The sequence below is a fragment of the Balaenoptera physalus genome, assembly GCF_965194825.1.
Source record: "Balaenoptera physalus genome assembly, chromosome: 2".
NCBI lineage: Eukaryota > Metazoa > Chordata > Mammalia > Artiodactyla > Balaenopteridae > Balaenoptera > Balaenoptera physalus.
In genome coordinates this window covers 107,823,626-107,841,754 of record NC_138883.1, presented here as the reverse complement: position 1 = coordinate 107,841,754, position 18,129 = coordinate 107,823,626, and the positions used below count along the sequence as shown (strand labels likewise).

Genomic DNA, 18,129 nt, shown 5'->3' with positions numbered 1-18,129 from the left:
ACAATGTAGAAGGTAATGGCCTAGACTTACAAGTTTCCATTGGTCACCATTTTGGGAATTTAATTTCACTCTCCAGTGAAAGTGTAAGTTCCTGGAAGGTGGGACCATAGCTTACACTTATTTTGTATGTTTAATCTTTGCGTATCTAATTTTCAAGACTTTTTGTTTCTCTTTGAGAATGCAGCCTGGACAGCACGGACCACGTGCCAAGTGCTGAGTGCACCTCTGATGGACTGAGTGGCAGTGAAGAGAGTATCAGACCAAGAGTCTGGCAGCCCAGATTCTGGTTCCAGCTCTGCCACCAGCAGACGAGTCCTTCCCCCTCTCTGGCCTCAGTTTCCCCACGTGAACCAGATGATATGTTGAGGTGTGCCCCAACCTCTCTTTGATGCTGGCCAGCTAAGTGCTGGAGCTCTCCCAGGCCAAAGAACCAGTGGGCAAGTCCAGGGAGACTGAGTCCATCACTCAGACTGAATCATGCCCTCAGGCACCTACCCAGGAAGCGGGGATGGTCCCCCAGAGCACACAGCTGGATGGGGAGCCGGGAAGAACTCATGGGGTGTGAGCTAACTTCTGTAAGCACCCTGATCTATTTGTCCCTTACACTCTCCCGGGTGGAAACAAGCAGAACTCTTGCATGATTCAGTCTTTCAGTCTCTAACCTTTCCAGAACTTTCTCAATATTTAGCAAAATGGTTTCACACAGCATTAATGAGAATCTCCAGAAATTTCCCTGTGAAATCCCTCATCAGCTGACTCACCAAGGAAGTTAGGAAGCTGGACTGGGTTCAGCCTTCACCACTGTGTTGGGGAATTTTTCATTCATTTGTTCATGTATTTCACAAACTCTGTGTGTGTGTGTGTGTGTGTGTGTGTGTGTGTGTGTGTGTGTGTGTGGTGGGGCCCATCATGTCCTAGGCACTGTGCTGAGTGGTGTCTTGGTCATCTACAATGATGAATAAGACTGGACACAGTTCCTGTTCACAAGGGGCTTATAGTGTCACTGATGATGAAAATATTAAGCAAAGAATCACACAACACTACGATTAAAATTTTTGGTAAGTGCCATAAAGAAAAAAATACACAGGGTGCTAATAGGGAGCCCTACCTCAGCCTGAGGGTGAGGTGGGATCAGAGAGGGCTTCCTGGAGGAAGAGGCATTTAAGCTTAGACCTGAAACATTCAGGAAAGGGGAAGGGATGGGGGTGGGGGAAAGGTGGCTCCAAGGAGGGATAATATGTGGTCTGATCCACAATATGCTGTGGTGGGTTAGGATCGGACTCATAATCCCAGCTGTGGCCCTCACTGGCTGTGAAACTTCATGTTGAGTCACCTTCCCTCTCTGGGCCTCAGGGGTTTTTGGTATTCTTTGTTTTTTGTTTGTTTTGTTTTTTCCCATCTGTAAAATGGAGATCTGCTACCTCAAGCAAATGTTGTGACACTCAGATGAAAGCAATGGCTAAGATATCACCCCCAAAAATACTTCTATGTGAATAAATATAAGAGATCCTTATTGACAGTTGCCCTTGAAATTCACTGCATCTGTGAAAATGAGATTGTCTGCGGGAGAACTTCAATTGACATTTAGAAAAATTATGAGTGGAATGGGTTTTCCTTATTTGGATTCTCCACTTTAAATGCAATATACCCAGATTATGTACAGACACATGAGGGGGATACAGAGGGACTGGGAAACCTGGTCCCAGATGACCTTGGGAGGGAAAAGCCAACAGACGAGTGATGGGAGAAAGGGGCTTATTAAACAAACCTCACCGACAGTCCCTCTCCCTTCTTTTCCAGATGCGCCTCCAAATGCTTTGCCAAGAATTCTAATGAGAAACAGACTCTCCCTCCTTCACCTGCAGATTTCTAAGCAGAGATATTGCTGCCACTTTTGCTCAGAGTCCAAAAGTGGTTTCTTTTCAATTCCCCCTCGTAGGACTCAGGGCTTTGAGAGTTGGAGAAAACATTTCAGACTTTTCCTTCCTTTATACTTCGGCAAAAAAGCACCCAGTCAAAACACGAAGGGGAGAAAAGCCAGGGCATTTGGTGGAGTGTTGGGGCCAGTCACCCACCAGAAGCCCTGGTAGTTAAGTAGCCAAACCCATAAGTTGAAAGGAAGCAGAGGGATCCTGGCTTGCACAGAGAAATGTTGACTCTGTCGTGGGAATGGCCATGTTTGTGGTCCCCACTCACCCATCCACCCACAAGCTCCAGTGTGGGTCAATGAATCTATTGTGGAAAAAAGAAAGCCAAGGCAAGACCTAAGCCAGAAATATGTAGAAGTGGGTTTTGTCCCCTTAACCTGATGCAGAAGTTATAAAAGAGATTTGCCAACTACTACCATCTTGGATTGGGGATTTTCCTAACTGCATAGGGTTCTAAGACCAGCGTGATCTCCGCGTTTTGCCTTTTTGGCCAGAAATCCAGGCCTGCCTCTCTTCTCCACCACCAGCCCTTGTCTCCCTGGGGCCTGTTTCAATCTGTCTTGTTTGTTTCCTCTGCTTCCCACAGCTTTTGCCTGCCTGCTCGGCCTGCAGAGCCAGGATGGGGGTTCTTTCTGCCAGGCACTCCCTCCAAGAAGCCAGCACAGACCCTCACTCCCTCTTTCCGGGTTTACGTATAACTGTGGAAAGATCATGCTTTTCTATTTCCCATGTCATGCTGTCTCTTAAAAAAAAATCCTTATTTTTTAAAACTTTCCCTTATTAAGGGCAATCAGGATATTGGTTTGCTAAGAAAGAGTTGAGCTGTAATCAGCCTAAGTGGTGGGAAAAACCAGTTCTTGACTTCCTTTTGGATCTGCCATCCCATCATTCACTCCCATAGCACCCAACTCCTCTCCATGAGTGTGCTGTGCTCTTTGAACCGAGTTTCAGCCACAGCCAAGTCTGCCAAGACAAACCCTCCATGTGGGACTCCATCCGGGAGGGACCCCCCTCAAAGCCTCTTGTTGGAATAGTGGGCCATGTGTCAAATGAATGCGCAGAGGCTAAACGCTACCTGGGAAACCATTTCTACGATAAAGGTACATGCAAAAGAAAAGTCGGAAGCAAAACTGGATGTTTCATGTGCTCAAAAGTATGGAACCCAAACATTAAAAATAAAAATGCTTGCTTAAAAACAAGAAAGGCTGAAAGAAAAGATTCCAAGATGTACTACAGCTGTGAGGGTAGTTGAGTGGGATGAGAATGAGCTTTGGGCCAGACCACCTGTCTCCAGGTGGGAGCTCTGAGCAAATCACAGGAGCCTCAGTGTTCTTGTCTGAAAACAGGGGTAGTGTTTCTCCTCTCTGGGGGTTCTTGTGAGGATTAAATGAAGTGACGATACGAGAGTTTTAGCAACACCTTTCCTCAGCCTCAAGTCGGCTACTATTCTGCAATTTCTAAACGTTCCATGATGTACATTTTATCCTTATTATGGGAAAAAGTAAACTTATAGTAACAACAACAATGTGACCCAAGTTATAGGAACATTTCAAACCAGGTAATGTTACCCAGAATTGGATATCATACCTAGTGTGGGAAAACTTCTAAAGGCATCCTAAAGCTTTAGTAATAACTGGTCTAAAAATGCAGGTACTTTACCCTGCCAATAACCCAACCACAGACTCGATCTGTCACGGTAGAGAGAAGGTTTCGTTTCTTTGTAACTATGGCTACTCCAGGGAGCCCATTTCAGGGATACTATTGCCTTCCCCAGAGATGCAAGGAACTTGGCTTTCTGCTTTGAAAGATGCCCCAGCAGGCCCAGTGCCTCTGAGAAGTGAGCGCTCCCCTTCCCCGCCCTCGCATATCCTCTGAAATGGCAACATTCTTCTGATCAAACTTTTTCATTAGCATCCTTTTGTAACCCGTTAAGTCCTTAACAGCAGCTTTGAGGAGTCCCACCTGTTTTCCATCAAGATTTCAACTGTAAGCCAGCACAAACATGTGTGATAAGTTGATGCTAAAATACCATGACACACTCCTTGGATTTACTAGCATTTAATAAATGAAGGAGAAAGCTTTGCCTTTTATAGCCCTGAGCCTCCCAGGCCCAAAGCAGACATAGCAGTTGCTTCCTGCTAAGCATTCATTACGCATTGCTTCCAGATCCAAGAACCAGGCCCCTCTGGTCCCTGTGCTATAAGCGTAGGAGTACCCCTCTCTTTAGGAATAGCAGGTCTAGTGTTCTCAGTCCCGAATGTAGCTCAGCGTCAACCGGGTAGTTCGGTAAGAAGTACCCAGGGTCAGGCCCCAGCCCCAGAGATTCAGATTTAATTGCTCTTTGGGGGACAGACTCAGGTAGTCATAATTTTTAACAGCTCCTCAAAGGCCTATCATGTGTAGACAGATGGGGGTCTGCTGAAAACAATTTGGACCATAAGCAGTATAGTATATTGGGTAGAACATGGACTTTGGAGATAGAAAGTAATAGGTTTGGATTCACCACCTGAAAAGAATAAACTGTGTTATGTTAGGCAAGTTTCTTACATTCTTTGAGCCTGTTTCTTCATTTCAAAACTGGGGTTAATAATATCTATCTCATAAGGCTGATATAAAGATCAGATGAAATAATATATGTAAACTGCAGAGTACGGGATCTTAGACACAGCAGTTGATCGTGTTAAGTACTATTATTAATGAGCTGAATGTCAACAGTTCTTTCCTTAGAGTCAAGGTTCCTTAGGAGAATGTAGTAACTCCACCATCATCTTGTGGAGATAACAAAGCCTCTCTTCAAAGCAAAGGGCCTATCATCTAAAGGTGGATACAACATTGTGCTAGAGATTCTAGTCAACATAACAGAGCAAGATAAATAAATAAAACGCATAGATAGCAAAAGAAAATATAAAACTGTCTCAATTTGCAGATGGCATGAGTGTCTAGGTAGAAAATCCAAGGACTCTTAAAGAATGCTATTAGAACTAAGTTTAGCAAGATGGGAGAACACCAGGTCGATGTACAAAAACCAATTATATTTCTATATGCTAGCAATGAGCAACTGAAATTTTAAGTTTAAAAAGCAGTACCAATGTAAAATAGATAGCTAGTGGGAAGCAGCCGCATAGCACAGGGAGATCATCTCGGTGCTTTGTGACCACCTAGAGGGGTGGGATAGGGAGGGTGGGAGGGAGGGAGATGCAAGAGGGAAGAGATATGGGAACATATGTATATGTATAACTGATTCACTTTGTTATAAAGCAGAAACTAACACACAATTGTAAAGCAATTATACTCCAATAAAGATGTTTAAAAAAATAAAAAAATAAAAAACAAAAAATAAAAGGCAGTACCGGGGGGCTTCCCTGGTGGCGCAGTGGTTGAGAATCTGCCTGCTAATGCAGGGGACACGGGTTCGAGCCCTGGTCTGGGAAGATCCCACATGCCGCGGAGCAACTAGGCCCGTGAGCCACAACTACTGAGCCTGCGCGTCTGGAGCCTGTGCTCCGCAACAAGAGAGGCCGCGATAGTGAGAGGCCCGCACACCGCGATGAGGAGTGGCCCCCGCTTGCCACAACTAGAGAAAGCCCTCGCACAGAAACGAAGACCCAACAGAGTCAAAAATAAATATAAAAATAAATAAATACATACATAAGCTAGGGGGAAAAAAAAAACAATATGACTGACAACTACCTTAAAAAAAAAAAAAAAAAAAAGAGCAGTACTGGGCTTCCCTGGTGGCGCAGTGGTTAAGAATCCACCTGCCAATGCAGGGGACACGGGTTCGAGCCCTGGTCCGGGAAGATCCCACATGCCGCGGAGCAACTAAGCCCGTGCACCACAACTACTGAGCCTGCGCTCTAGAGCCTGTGCTCCACGACAAGAGAAGCCAGTGCAATGAGAAGCACGCACAAGGAAGAGTAGCCCCCGCTTGCCACCACTAGAGAAAGCTTGCGTGCAGCAACGAAGACCCAACGCAGCCAAAAATAAATTAATTAATTAATTTAAAAAAAAAAAAAGAAAAAAGATGAGGCCCATGGGGGGAAAATTGTTAAATGGGTTTTTGGTGGTGAAAAGTTTGTGAGTGGCCAGATAAAGCTGTACATTTGAGGAAGGTGAAGGAACACACTCCTTTGGGAAGATCTGAAAAAAACCCAAATAAGCTTTTACTTGCCCAAGACAAATTAGGGTCATGCTGTCAAATGGCGGGGAATAGCCCCTCCCACCTCCACCTCAGATCTCTTCAGGCCTGTAGGACCTCCACGCCAGACCAGTGTGTAAATTGGAGACTGGCAAAAACCCAAACCCCGAGTCCTGACACCATGTGTCAGCCCCCATCTAGAGCTCCTCCTCACTCTGGACTAGGACACCTCAAATAAAAAGAAGTGCATTTCCAGGGCCTAGCGGGAGCCTCTTTGTTGACAAAAGCTCATCAGTTTTATGATCGTTCATCATAACAAGAAAAGTTAGGGGTTTGCACCAACCAACACTAGAAAAAGTGACACGGAGCCCAGGCTGAGGTGGGAAAATGCAGGAGATTATAACAGCAACCTTAGGCCCACCTGTACGGGGGCCAGTTAACATGCCCTCCCCTGATCAGTTTGCACACAGCTCAAGGGAGCTTAACGGGATTAGGAATAAATAACCTTGTGGTTATTTTTAACGTGGCTCAACTCTCTAGTAAATCCCTCCATTGTCCCTGCCAGTAACCTCTTCATAAACGGAGGCATCACCCTTAGAGACATAACAAGCAAGACGAGGCAACGATTTGTCTGAGATCTTACCCAGAAACACCTAAAAAAAGAGACTCATCATCTTTGACATTTGTGCCCTTAACGGCATGATAGGAAGTTTATGGGCTTTGAAGCCAGATAGAGCTGGATTCACTCCTGATTCTGCCACTTGTGAGTCGTGGTCAAGTTATCTTGCCTCTTCGAATCTCAGCTTTCTTCAGAATGAGGATAATACTACCTACCTCACAAAATTATCTACGTCACATAATGAATGGAGAGTCCCTGACATTGAATTTATTGCCTAGGAGATGCTCAGTAAAGGTCGGGTACACAAATACACACACACGCATGTTTATATACTTATACCTATATCCACATATGGGCGTATTTTAATTTTAATTAATAAATAATTAGAAGAAACATAAGATGCACGCTCTTTCACTTTTGCACGTTTCTGAGAGCGGCTTGTGTCTTTTAATTGATGTAAACCAAAATTTGCTAGCAGCAAATAGAAGAGTGAGTCATGACGTGGTCGTCATTACGAGGCTGTGCAAACTCAGCCAAGTCTCTCCCAGTAGATCATGGAAGTGAGAGCTGTGAGAAGCTGCTGGGGCTTATTCGTGCCTCGTGGAAGATTATCACTAGACACGACGCATCCATTCATCAAAAGTGTCTGGCTGACTTTCAGATTTCCAGTGATATGTAATTCAGTTACAGAGAAAATGAAACCATGCATTTAACCAAATAGGAAATGCATGCAAAACCTGACATATTAACTGTCTTTACTAAGAACACTCAGGAGGTCAAGTTCACGGGTGCAGGCTCCGTAACTCTGTATTTCTTTGGCAGTATTTGCCTCAAATAGGAAGAATCTTTAGACCCCAAATGCAGAGAAAACTTAGATTGGAAATGGCTACATTAAAGTAGAAAATGGCATGTAATTGTGTAGATAAATAAATGCACACCATTATTCATTTAAAAATTTTTTAAACAAATTTTAAATTATAATTTGATGTGATATTTCTCTTTTTTTTTTTGAGAATCTACATTAAATTGTTGATGCACATCCAACCTCAATAATCAGGAAAACACAAATAGAAGTTACAACGAGATGCCATTTTATAACAATTTTTGGGGGCAAAATATGTAAAAATCTGGCAATACCAAGTGCTGGAGAGAAAGTGGATTCGCAAGATCTTGTATACATTCTTGCAATTTAGTATAAATACTCTGGAAAACAGTTGGGATCTTCTCATGAAGTTGAACACATATACCCTATGGCCCAGCAATCCCATTTCTAGCCCTTGGTCCTCTTGTTCATGTGGACCAAGAATCACATACGAGGAGGTGGCTAGTTCAGCTCGAGCCTCAATCACACAGATGCTTTTTCTCACGACATCTACTCTACCTCACTATGCAGCAGAGGTGCTTTACGTGTACTTCCTAGTCTGTCACACAGGATATTAGAGACATGCACTTAAGGGTTGAGGTTTAAGAAAATTAATAATTTTTACTGTTTCATCAAGATATCACCTTAAGTGAAACTGCCAAATTTTTTTTGCTGAGAAAATGTATGGCAACGAGGAATACAAGGAGCAACTAGTACAGGGGGGTGTTGCTGCCTTGTTTTGTGTTCAGTCACCTGTACTTTAACCCACCATTGCTTGTGCACCATCAGTGCAAATGTTAACAGAGAGGAAAAGGCAAATAATGTCTTAGAATTATTATGAAAATAGTTTGACCTTGCAGATTTCCTGCAAGGATTCTCAGGGGCTCACAGGGGCGGGCCACACTGTGAGACACTACTGCATGGCATTCCAATATATGAATATCCTCCAACTTAATTAATGTATAATATTCTAATGTTGGTGGACATTTGCGTAGTTTCCAGCGTGAGGCTATTACAAGCAGTGTATAGCAAGCTTTTTAAATAAATTTTTCTCCCTGCTACATAAAATATGTACTTAACCCAATATCTGACACACAGTGGACATTTAATAAATTATGATCGTTAAAATTCCCTTACAGAGATGTCCTCATTATGTTCTGTTTAGGACTCCCCTACCCTATCCCACATAGTACATAGTGGGATCTCCACGCTTAAAAGACGTTTTCTCAAAAAAAGCCATAAAGATAAACAAATTAGTCACATTGGAAAAGGCAGAAACTAGGAAATTAACCTCTTCCCTCCCCTCACCCTTGTCCTCCAGGGTATTCCTAAACTTTTCCACAGTGTAGGGGCAGGGATAAAAGACTTGGAAGAACTGCTGCCCATCTCCCACAGGAAGCAGCTCTCCAGCCAAGAAAAGGACACTCAGAGGACGGCTGTTGTCTGTCCCTGAGGCCCCCGGGCCTCCCTCGCCCAGACACCAGGAACCAGAAGGTCCTGCTCTCGTCCTGCTGGCAGCCAGAATGTGGAGATGGGATCCAAGTCTCTACTATTTGCGACTTAGACCCTTGGAGGAAAGATGTCAAGATGCAGGGACAGTGAGAAATTACTCTTGGCAATAGTAGGTATTTCTGAGACATGCCCTTGACCTGCGGGCTGCCGCCCTGCCCTGGTTGGTTCCCATCTACTTAAGCCCGGTTTCTCCAGATTTCCTGCTGATTCTGTGAACATCCCAGTGGTCTCCCTACAGACTTCTTCTTTGCCTAAGTTGGCCCCTGAGTTTCTGTCACCTGCCCCCAGTGACCCTGACTCACCCCACACCTTCATAGGCAGCCAATTCTAAGAATCCTCTCTCAGGAGCAGGTAAAGGCCAGGCTGCCCCAGGGAGACTTCGTAGGGGTCACTGCACGTTGGGGTCAGCTCGTTCACTGCTCACGTTCGGCCCTGCCTCCAGGCCTCACCTGGGCATGCCATCAGCCTCCTAATCAGGCAGCTCCCCACAGCAGACCAAGGTGCCATTGTGCCCTCAGAGCCTCTTTTGCTCCCACGGGCATTAGTCATGACCACCTCCACTCTCCCAGCACCTTGTCTTTACCTCCAACGCAGGACAGATCACATTCTCTCGCAGTTGTTTGTTTATCCACCTGCCGTCCCACCTGCTTCTGTGGCCCGCAGGGCTGTGGGCTGTCAGTGTCATACGTGGTGACCCAGGAAGCAGTTTGCACTGTAGCTGATGACCCGGCACCAAAATGACCCAGACTGAAGGGCCAAATGTGCTCTTCTCACTCTCCCATGAGGAAGCCAGGGCTGAGGAACGCAGTTCTAAGAAGAGACGGCAATTTAGTAGGAGGAGGTTGGCTTTCAGAGAACAGATTTTAGCGCTTTGCTTGGGAGAGGGCCTTTCTTAGATTCTCAGAGACATTTCCTAGCAGGGGAGCTGTGAGCTGCTGGCGTCCACCTGGAGGGCTGGAATCCTCACCAGCTCCACGTCCAGCTGGAGGGAGTTGCTCCAGGATCCCCTCAGTGGAAACTCCCGGGACCCAGGAAGCAGCTGGGTGGAGTGAAATAGATGTTACTAGAAGCAAGAAGCCCTGAGTGGCCGGGTGAGCGCACCTCCGTGCCACAGTCAGCCTCAGAACCCCGTACCTGCCGGGGAGAGCCCTGCAGGAGTGACAGTGCTGTTGGCTGGAGGGTCTGCTGAGCTGTGGCACTCACTTATAAGGTCTTTTCTGACAACTCAAACTCAGCATTGAGGCCAGCGTCCTCAGCCTGAGGCGAGCGTCGTTTACCTGCACGTGGTCCCTCTGAATGAAGGGTCAGAGGTGGCAGTGGCTGTACCACACCTGGGCCCCTGCTCCTGAGGCTTCTGTGGCCCCCGGGGGGCTGCCTGGCCTGTTGCTGCAGCTTGCTCTGGGCCTCGTTTGCCCGGCCACAGCTGAAGGGGAGTTCAGTGCAAAGGTTCAGGATGGTCCTGGGCTGTCCTCCCACGGCTGCAGAATTAGAGGGACCCCCAGAGGTCATCCTGGCCTGCACCTGGCAGGGCCACCCCGAAGTTCTCCCATCTCTGGTCCGGGCAAAAAGCTGTTTCCCAGAGGTGGCTTTACCTGGGAAAGCATTCCCTGTGGGTCCCCTGAGTGAGGTTAGCTCTCTTCCTCGTTGTGACCTGACCTCAGGGATGGTAGACAGGGGCTATCACATCATGGCTGAAAGATCAGATGGGGTCCCTTCCCATGGGGCACATTATTAAATAACCCGCTAAGTGGCCATGATCACAACACAAGGGGCTTTCAAAGGCTAGACTTGCCTGGGAACGCTCCTGAAATTCCTCCCGAGGGCAGGCTCCTTGCTCCCGGAAATCAGGAGGCAGAGGGAAACCGGGCACAGGAGAATCGGCTAAATGGGGGGGCCTCCCTAGGAGAGAGAATTAAGGTCAAACAAGTTCCTTGGCCGATTGAAACTTGTATGTTTCTAACGTCAAAGAATGACTCTGCGAGGACTCCTGGCTGATGGGCGAGCAGAGGTCAGCTCCCCCACTCCCCCCGTGGGCTCCCTGTGCCTCTCCTGCTCCCCACCTCACTCCAAACCCCCGCACGGCAGACACAGTCCTGGGCTGAGATGGAGAGACCCAGGACTCAGTGCTGCTCAGCCTGGACTCCTCAGACCCTCCCATTTACCTCGCCAACCCACAGCTTCCTCACCTCTCAAGGAGGGCAACCGGAAATCTGAAACCTCCTAGAGGTTCCGTGAAGCTCCCGAGAGATAGGGCAGGTGCAGTGAAGCGTGAGAGGTAACGAGCTGCACAATGTGAGCTATTGTTAGTGTTATTTTTGATTGCTGAGCGCAGCCATCCCTGAGGCCATCTCTGCATGCCTGGGAGGCGGCATGCAGAGAATGCCTGGCTGGCTCCTAGGAGCCTGGGCCATGGGGGACCTGCCGTGGCCTGTGATTCGGGACAGGGTGCCCAGGAGCCAGGTGTGTGAATAGGGAACATGGGTGTGCCTGAGGCTGTGGACACATAGGCCCACACAGAAGTGTAGGTAGGTATGGGCACACCCCCTTTCAAGACCAGATCTTCCTCTAGCCCACTTTGGAGCTGGGACGCAGACAGTGTCGGGGGGAGACGGTGTGGGGGGCTGCCGTGGAGCTGCCTTGAGCATCTGCTGTGGTAATGCCAGCGGGCATGTGCTCTGCACCATTGCTGTCTTGCTGGGTAAAACCGAGCTCCTGTGCCTTTAAAATCGTTTGACATCTTTGAGATTGGAAACAGAGCTCCCCAGCGGAAGGCCAGCGGTAGCTCTGGAATGCTGTTCTAATAGACAACTCTCACTCTGGGTGGATTTCAACCAATACTCCCACTGTCAGGCTTTGGAACGAAATCACCTATTATTGTCCTGGAAAAGGCCCCAGATTGCCTGGGCTGATCCTTCCCCCATGCGGGTTCGTGAGAATCAAGCTCTTTTCCTCTCAGGCTGCACAGACCCATCTTCCACCCCCAGCTGACCAGAGCCACCCTGAGATTCCCATCTGGATCCAGGGCTAAGAGCTCAGGGAGGGAGTCCCAGGGTGGGTCGCCTGAAGGCTCCTCTAGGCCGGCCCCTCCAGGGTGTGCCTTGCACAAGACTCACGGCAGAGCCTGGACCGACAGCCAAGCCTCCCCACACCCCCACCCCAGCTCCAGCACCTCCTCCCCCGAACCCCACTGTCAGAGGTGTGTGCACATTCTGCACGTTCGTGCAATACAGTTAAACTTGGACGCTCCAGCTCCTCCTCATGGCCGGTCAGCTCCCTGATGGGAAGGTCCCTTCGTCCCACCGTGGGGTCCCTCATTATAGCCTGAAGCCTCTCCAGCTACGCCCCTCCCGGGCCTGGCCCTGCCAGTGGTCAAGTCTTCTCTTCACATGCAGGTCCTGGAGGCAGAGAGAGCAGGGTTGAATCCTGGCTGCTGTTTAGTAGCTGTGTCACTCAGGGCAGGTTACTAGACCTTGCTCATCCTCACTTTCCTCATCTGCAAAATGGGAACAGGAAATATAGACATTTCAAGGTGTTAGGAGAATTAAATGAGCTAGGCTAAATATAACAGTCTAGCTCAGGAGTTCTCAAAGTGTGGGCAGGGGTCTCAGAGAGTCCCCAAGACCCTCTCGGGGCTGCGAAGTCAAAACTATTTTCCTGAAAATATTAAGATGTTACTTGTCCTTTTCACTCTCATTTCCTCCTGAGGGTACTGTAGGGTTTTCCAAAGACTACCGGCTCTGTCAGCTAATGGAATGTGTGCTGGGTATTCTTGTTTTACATTTTTCTCAGTTTTAATTTATAAAATGGTACATGTCAATAGATATAACCCACATAAACAAAAGCTCTCTGAGGTCATCAAAAATTTTTAAAAGTGTAAAGGAGTCCAGAGGCCAAGAACTGCAGATCCAGCACAACAATGGGTGCAGAGATTTTCTATTTCTTGTCTCTAGGTTGTCCTCCTCACCCACGTCCCCCATTCCTTGGTTCATTGGGTTCCATCCTTTGCACCATCAAGGATGCATTTTATTGTTATTGTTCCAGCCCCAATTTGTATCTTCACATATTGGAAGATTCTAACTATTCAGCCTGATGTATTGGTCATTGTTCCTTTTCTCATGTTGCTTAAAGCTGTTTATGCAAATACCCATCTGGCTGGCAGCATGACCTCACTGTGTTGATTTCATCCTGGTCAAAAACAGTTTGGACCATTCATGAAAACTGAGCAGTGTCACTGAAGGTGAAAGTCAGACTAAGACCTGTGGGCTTCCCCTGGCTGGACAGTTATAGGGATACCTGGGAGTGTGGCCATGGCCTTGATATTCAGCCAAGATCTGCTTTGCCTTGTCTTCAGCCTTTGGAAGATCAAATAGTCAAATGCCTACTTCAAGATTCTTTGTCATCACTGAACTTGAGTGTGATCAATGACCTTGTGACTGTGTATGTTATTGTATCAGTTGCGGTTTTGGTCAAAATAACAGAAGCCACTCTAGGTATTTTGAGTAGGAAGAAGTTAATGCAGGGAATTAGAGACATTGACAACCTTGGGACAGCAGGGAGAGGAGAGGTCAGAAATCTGGAAGTTCAGAGATCTTAGGGAAGTGGGCAGACCACCTTGTGATCTCAGTGTCCTGGAGCACCCAAGTGGGCGATTCTCAAGGAGATGCCCCCAAACCATATGCAAAACCCTGCAGACGGAGCTGCTGCAGCTGCTTATACACCTGTCTGCATTGCCTCTGAGACATCAGCTTCTCCTTTTCTTCTGCATCCCCCCAGATGCCAAACCTGGACAGAATCTGCTAGCCAGGGAGTCTGGGAATTCTTGTTTCCAGGCTTCTTGTCCCTGTGGTTTGGGCGACTGCTTGGAAGGTCAGGGAATCAGCAAACACTATCCCTCATGATGGTATATTAGCTAATTGGTGAAACAGTGTTGGTAGTAAGGACAAGGTGTGTCATTCAAATAGATGTGGTTTTTTAAATTAATTAATTTTTGGCTGCATTGGTTCTTCGTTGCGGTGTGTGGGCTTTCCACTGCGGTGGCTTCTCTTGTTGCGGAGCATGGGCTCTAGGTGCACGGGCTTCAGTAGTTGTGGCTCGTGGGCTCTAGAGCACAGGCTCAGTAGTTGTGTTGCAAGGGCTTAGTTGCTCCATGGCATGTGGGATCTTCCCGGACCAGGGCTCGAACCTCTGTCCCCTGCATTGGCAGGCGGATTTTTAACCACTGCGCCACGAGGGAAGTCCCATATGTATTGTTAATATTTGAGTATTTCCTCTCAAATTCTGATAAGCATTCCAGATGTATACTTGATTTTTTTAGGTAAAAAAATCTTTCAAAAAATATTGTTTGGAAATTCTTCACATCTTCTGAGATTAATTAAAAGCAGAATGTCAGCTTTGCCACCCACCTCAAAATTTCAGGAGGTGCAAATAAAATGTGAAATCATACAAACATGCATGATAAATCATTCTTAATGCAGAAATAATGAAGTGTATAAAGAGTATGAAACAATGAAGTGTTAGAGAAAAATGAGGTGTTCCCAAATATATTTTGATCTCACTAATCACACTTCACAGCAGTAGATTTTTATTTAGAAAAACGCTTTAAAAGATAATATGTTATAGCTTTGAATTATGGAGGCTAAATTTTTAAATTGTCAAAATGGTTGCTATAGACCACTAACCATTTTCACAAGTTGAAGAGGAAGGATTTTTTAAAAAAAAGATAGATTTCCCAAAGTTACTTTATTAGTTTCCTATCGCTGCTGTAACAAATTAACCACAAATTTAGTGGCTTAGAATAACACAAATTTATTATCTTACCGTTGTGGAGGTCAGAGTGAAAAGTGGGTTTTACTGACCTAACTTCAAGGTGTCAGCAGGGCTACATTCCCACAGGAACCTCTAGGGGAGAATCTGTTCCTTGCCTTTTCTGCCTTCCCAAGGCTGCCCACATTCCTTGGCTCATGGCCCCTTCCCCATCGTCAAAGCCAGTAATCACATCACTTCAACTTCAGCTTTGGTTGTCTTCCCTTCTCCTTCTCTAACTGTGACCCCCACGCCTCCCTTTATGAGGACCTTGTGATTATACTGGGCTCACCCCGATAATCCAGGATAATCTCCCCATCTTGAGATTTTAACCAAATCACACCACGAAAGTCCCTTTTGCCATGTAATGTGATACATTTACATGTTTTGGGTATTAGAATGTAAACATCTTTGGGGGTCATTATTCTGCCCACCACAGCTAAAAAATCATGAAAACAGGTTACTGAAAAACGTTTTCTTAAATTATACTGCCTTGTGTCAAAAGGTTAGTGAAATCATAGTGTGCCAGCTGAACGTGGCACCTACTTAATGATGGAATTTTGCAATATAGTAACCTCAGGAGCAATCTGGAAACCGATGGTGCTCAGTATTTTTTTCCTTGTAGCATCAGATCCAAGTTTAAAATTTAAAAATTTTAATAACTAAAATAAGATCTTCCTTAGTAAAATTATAAAAATAATTAAAATCTAAAAGTAAAATTTCAGGTTTATTCTTGTATCCCAGAAGTTTATCTATGATCATGATATTTGGCTTTTGTTCACTATTTTAATACTTGGCCTTGGGGCTTCCCTGGTGGCGCAGTGGTTAAGAATCCTCCTGCCAATGCAGTGGACACGGGTTCAAGCCCTGGTCCGGGAAGATCCCACATGCCGCGGAGCAACTAAGCCCACGCGCCACAACTACTGAGCCTGCGCTCTAGAACCCGCGAGCCACAACTACTGAGCCCACGTGCCACAACTACTGAAGCCCACATGCCTACAGCCCGTGCTCCACAACAAGAGAAGCCACCGCAATGAGAAACCCGCGCACCGCAACAAAGAGTAGCCCCTGCTCACCACAACTAGAGAGAGCCCGCACGCAGCAACGAAGACCCAACGCAGCCAAAAATAAAATAAATAAAGTAAATAAATTTATAAAAAAAAAAAAAAACTTGGCCTTGCAGTTTCAGCTAAAATGTGTATTTGGTGTACTCCTGCTAGCCTTCTCCAAAATGATGGTGAGAGTGGCGAGATATTGTTTTTCTTTTAATAAAACATTATACCTCCTTCGTTATGTTCATATATGCACTGGATATAATACATTTTAACTTATTTGAAAATATTGTTCCTTGCCCATTTTTCAGTCACCCGTGACTGGATGGCCTGACTCTCTCACACTCACCAAGGACAGAGGGATTAACACCATGGTAGTTACAAAGTCTATTTGTGTGGTTTAAAAAGTTTTCTTTTTTTTTTTAATCAACAGACTTTCATAGTTTTCATGTTCTCTCTTTTTGTCTTTGTGATGTTCTGAGCTGATAACCTTCTGGGAGGCATCTAAAAGGACTTCAAACTTGGATAACAACTTTCCAGTGTTTGGCACAGAGCAGGCATCACTCGTTTACATGTGTCCAGCTGCTTAACACTGGCCTTGCAGGGCCTGCATACTGGCCGGGCTTAGGGCTGCTGGTGCCTCCGCCTCCCCGCCCCCCATGAATGCTCGGGACAGGTCCCTCATGGGGGAAAACTAGAGGCGCCACAGAGGGATGGTCCATCCTCATTTCCTCCAGAGAATGCTGTCACCTTCACTTACCTTTAACCAGGTAAATAGGGGGCTGTACTTGGAGACAGGTGTTGAGTGGCCCCATCTTTCTGACTTAGTTTGGTGGTGTTTTGATGCCTTCATAGACTGGCAACCTGGACAGCTGGCCTGGTACTTAATTTGGCTCTGTTAAGAATGAAAGCTTTTGGTGTCTGTTAGGCTTTTTTTGAAACGCTGACAATAGTTTGTGGACAGCCCTTCTCCTCCATGATACCCAGCTGGGGACAACTTCCCTACCTGCTTCTCCATAATCTTGACCTTCTTTTGGGAAAGTCGAGGCCTCAGTGGGCACCAGACACTGTCCACATTAAGATACTCCCTCAGGGTTTCAAAAGGCTTTCTGGTCCCATCACCCAGAGCAGAACAGGATACTAATTAAAGATGATTTGGATCCATTTAAAAAATTCCAGGGGCCCTGCACCTGCATCCAAAGGGAAAGGCTGTGCAATAGGAGTGGCTCCAGCTGTTCATCTTCGAGGTGGTTCAGAGTGAGGACTCCATCAGGGAAGGGATGAAAGACAAACGTTGATCCGAGGATGGAATCTGGAGGTGGGGGAAGGAATAGGGGTTGGAAACAAGGTGCAAGAGGTAAGCAGAGATCGCAAGACTGCTTTAAAGTGCTGCTATTAGTTTGCTAGGGCTGCTGGAACAAAGCACCACAGACTAGGTGGCTTCACAGCAGAAATGTACTGTCTCACAGTTCTGGAGGCTAGAAGTTCAAGATCAAGGTGTAGTAGAGCTGGTTCCTTCTGAGGGCTGGGAGGGAAGGATCCATCCCAGGCCTCTCTCCTTGGCTTATAGATGGCTGTCTTCTCTCTGTCTCTTCACATCGTCTTTCTTCTATAGGTGTCTCTGTGTCCACGTTTCCCCTTTTTATAACACCAGTCATGTTGGATTAGGGCCCACCCTAAGGACCTCACTTTAACTTGACTACCTCTGTAAAGACCCTATTTCCAAATAAGTTCATATCCTGAAGTACTGGGGGTTGGGACTTCAACATATTATTTTTGGGGGGACACAATTCCACCCATGACAGTGCTCACGATAAAGAAAAAGTGCAGGGATGTCATGATCTCATTATGTAACTACTATGCATAGACATAAACCCAGTCACAGCACATGCAAAGACAGTCGACCAGGTGTTCGTCTCCGGGTGATGGAACTTAAGTTGATTTTTTTTATCATTATGCTTCTTTGAGTTTAAAATTTTTTACCTTGAACATGTATTCGCTGTATAATCCGGAAAATATTCTGACAAATAAACATTAGTAGGCAGAGGGGAGAAGAGTAAAGTTTGCAGAGTTCAGACTGCCTGGCTCAAATCCTGACTCTGCCACTTTGCAGCTCTGCACCTTTGGGTCAGATACTAACTTCTCTGTGCCTCTATGTCCTCATCTGGAAAATGGGACTAGTAAGTAGTACCTCATAGGGTTGTATGAAGATTGTA

The 18,129-nt window shown here is 46.3% G+C and overlaps 1 long non-coding RNA gene across 1 annotated transcript in view; it reads right to left on the bottom strand.

Moving 5' to 3' along the window:
• LOC309654333 overlaps positions 1–18,129 on the bottom strand; it is a 96,843-nt gene extending 78,714 nt beyond the window's left edge. Inside the window, exon 1 of the long non-coding RNA XR_014260159.1 lies at positions 1–18,129. This exon is cut by the window's left edge and continues 11,888 nt beyond it. This is a non-coding gene — a long non-coding RNA (uncharacterized lncRNA).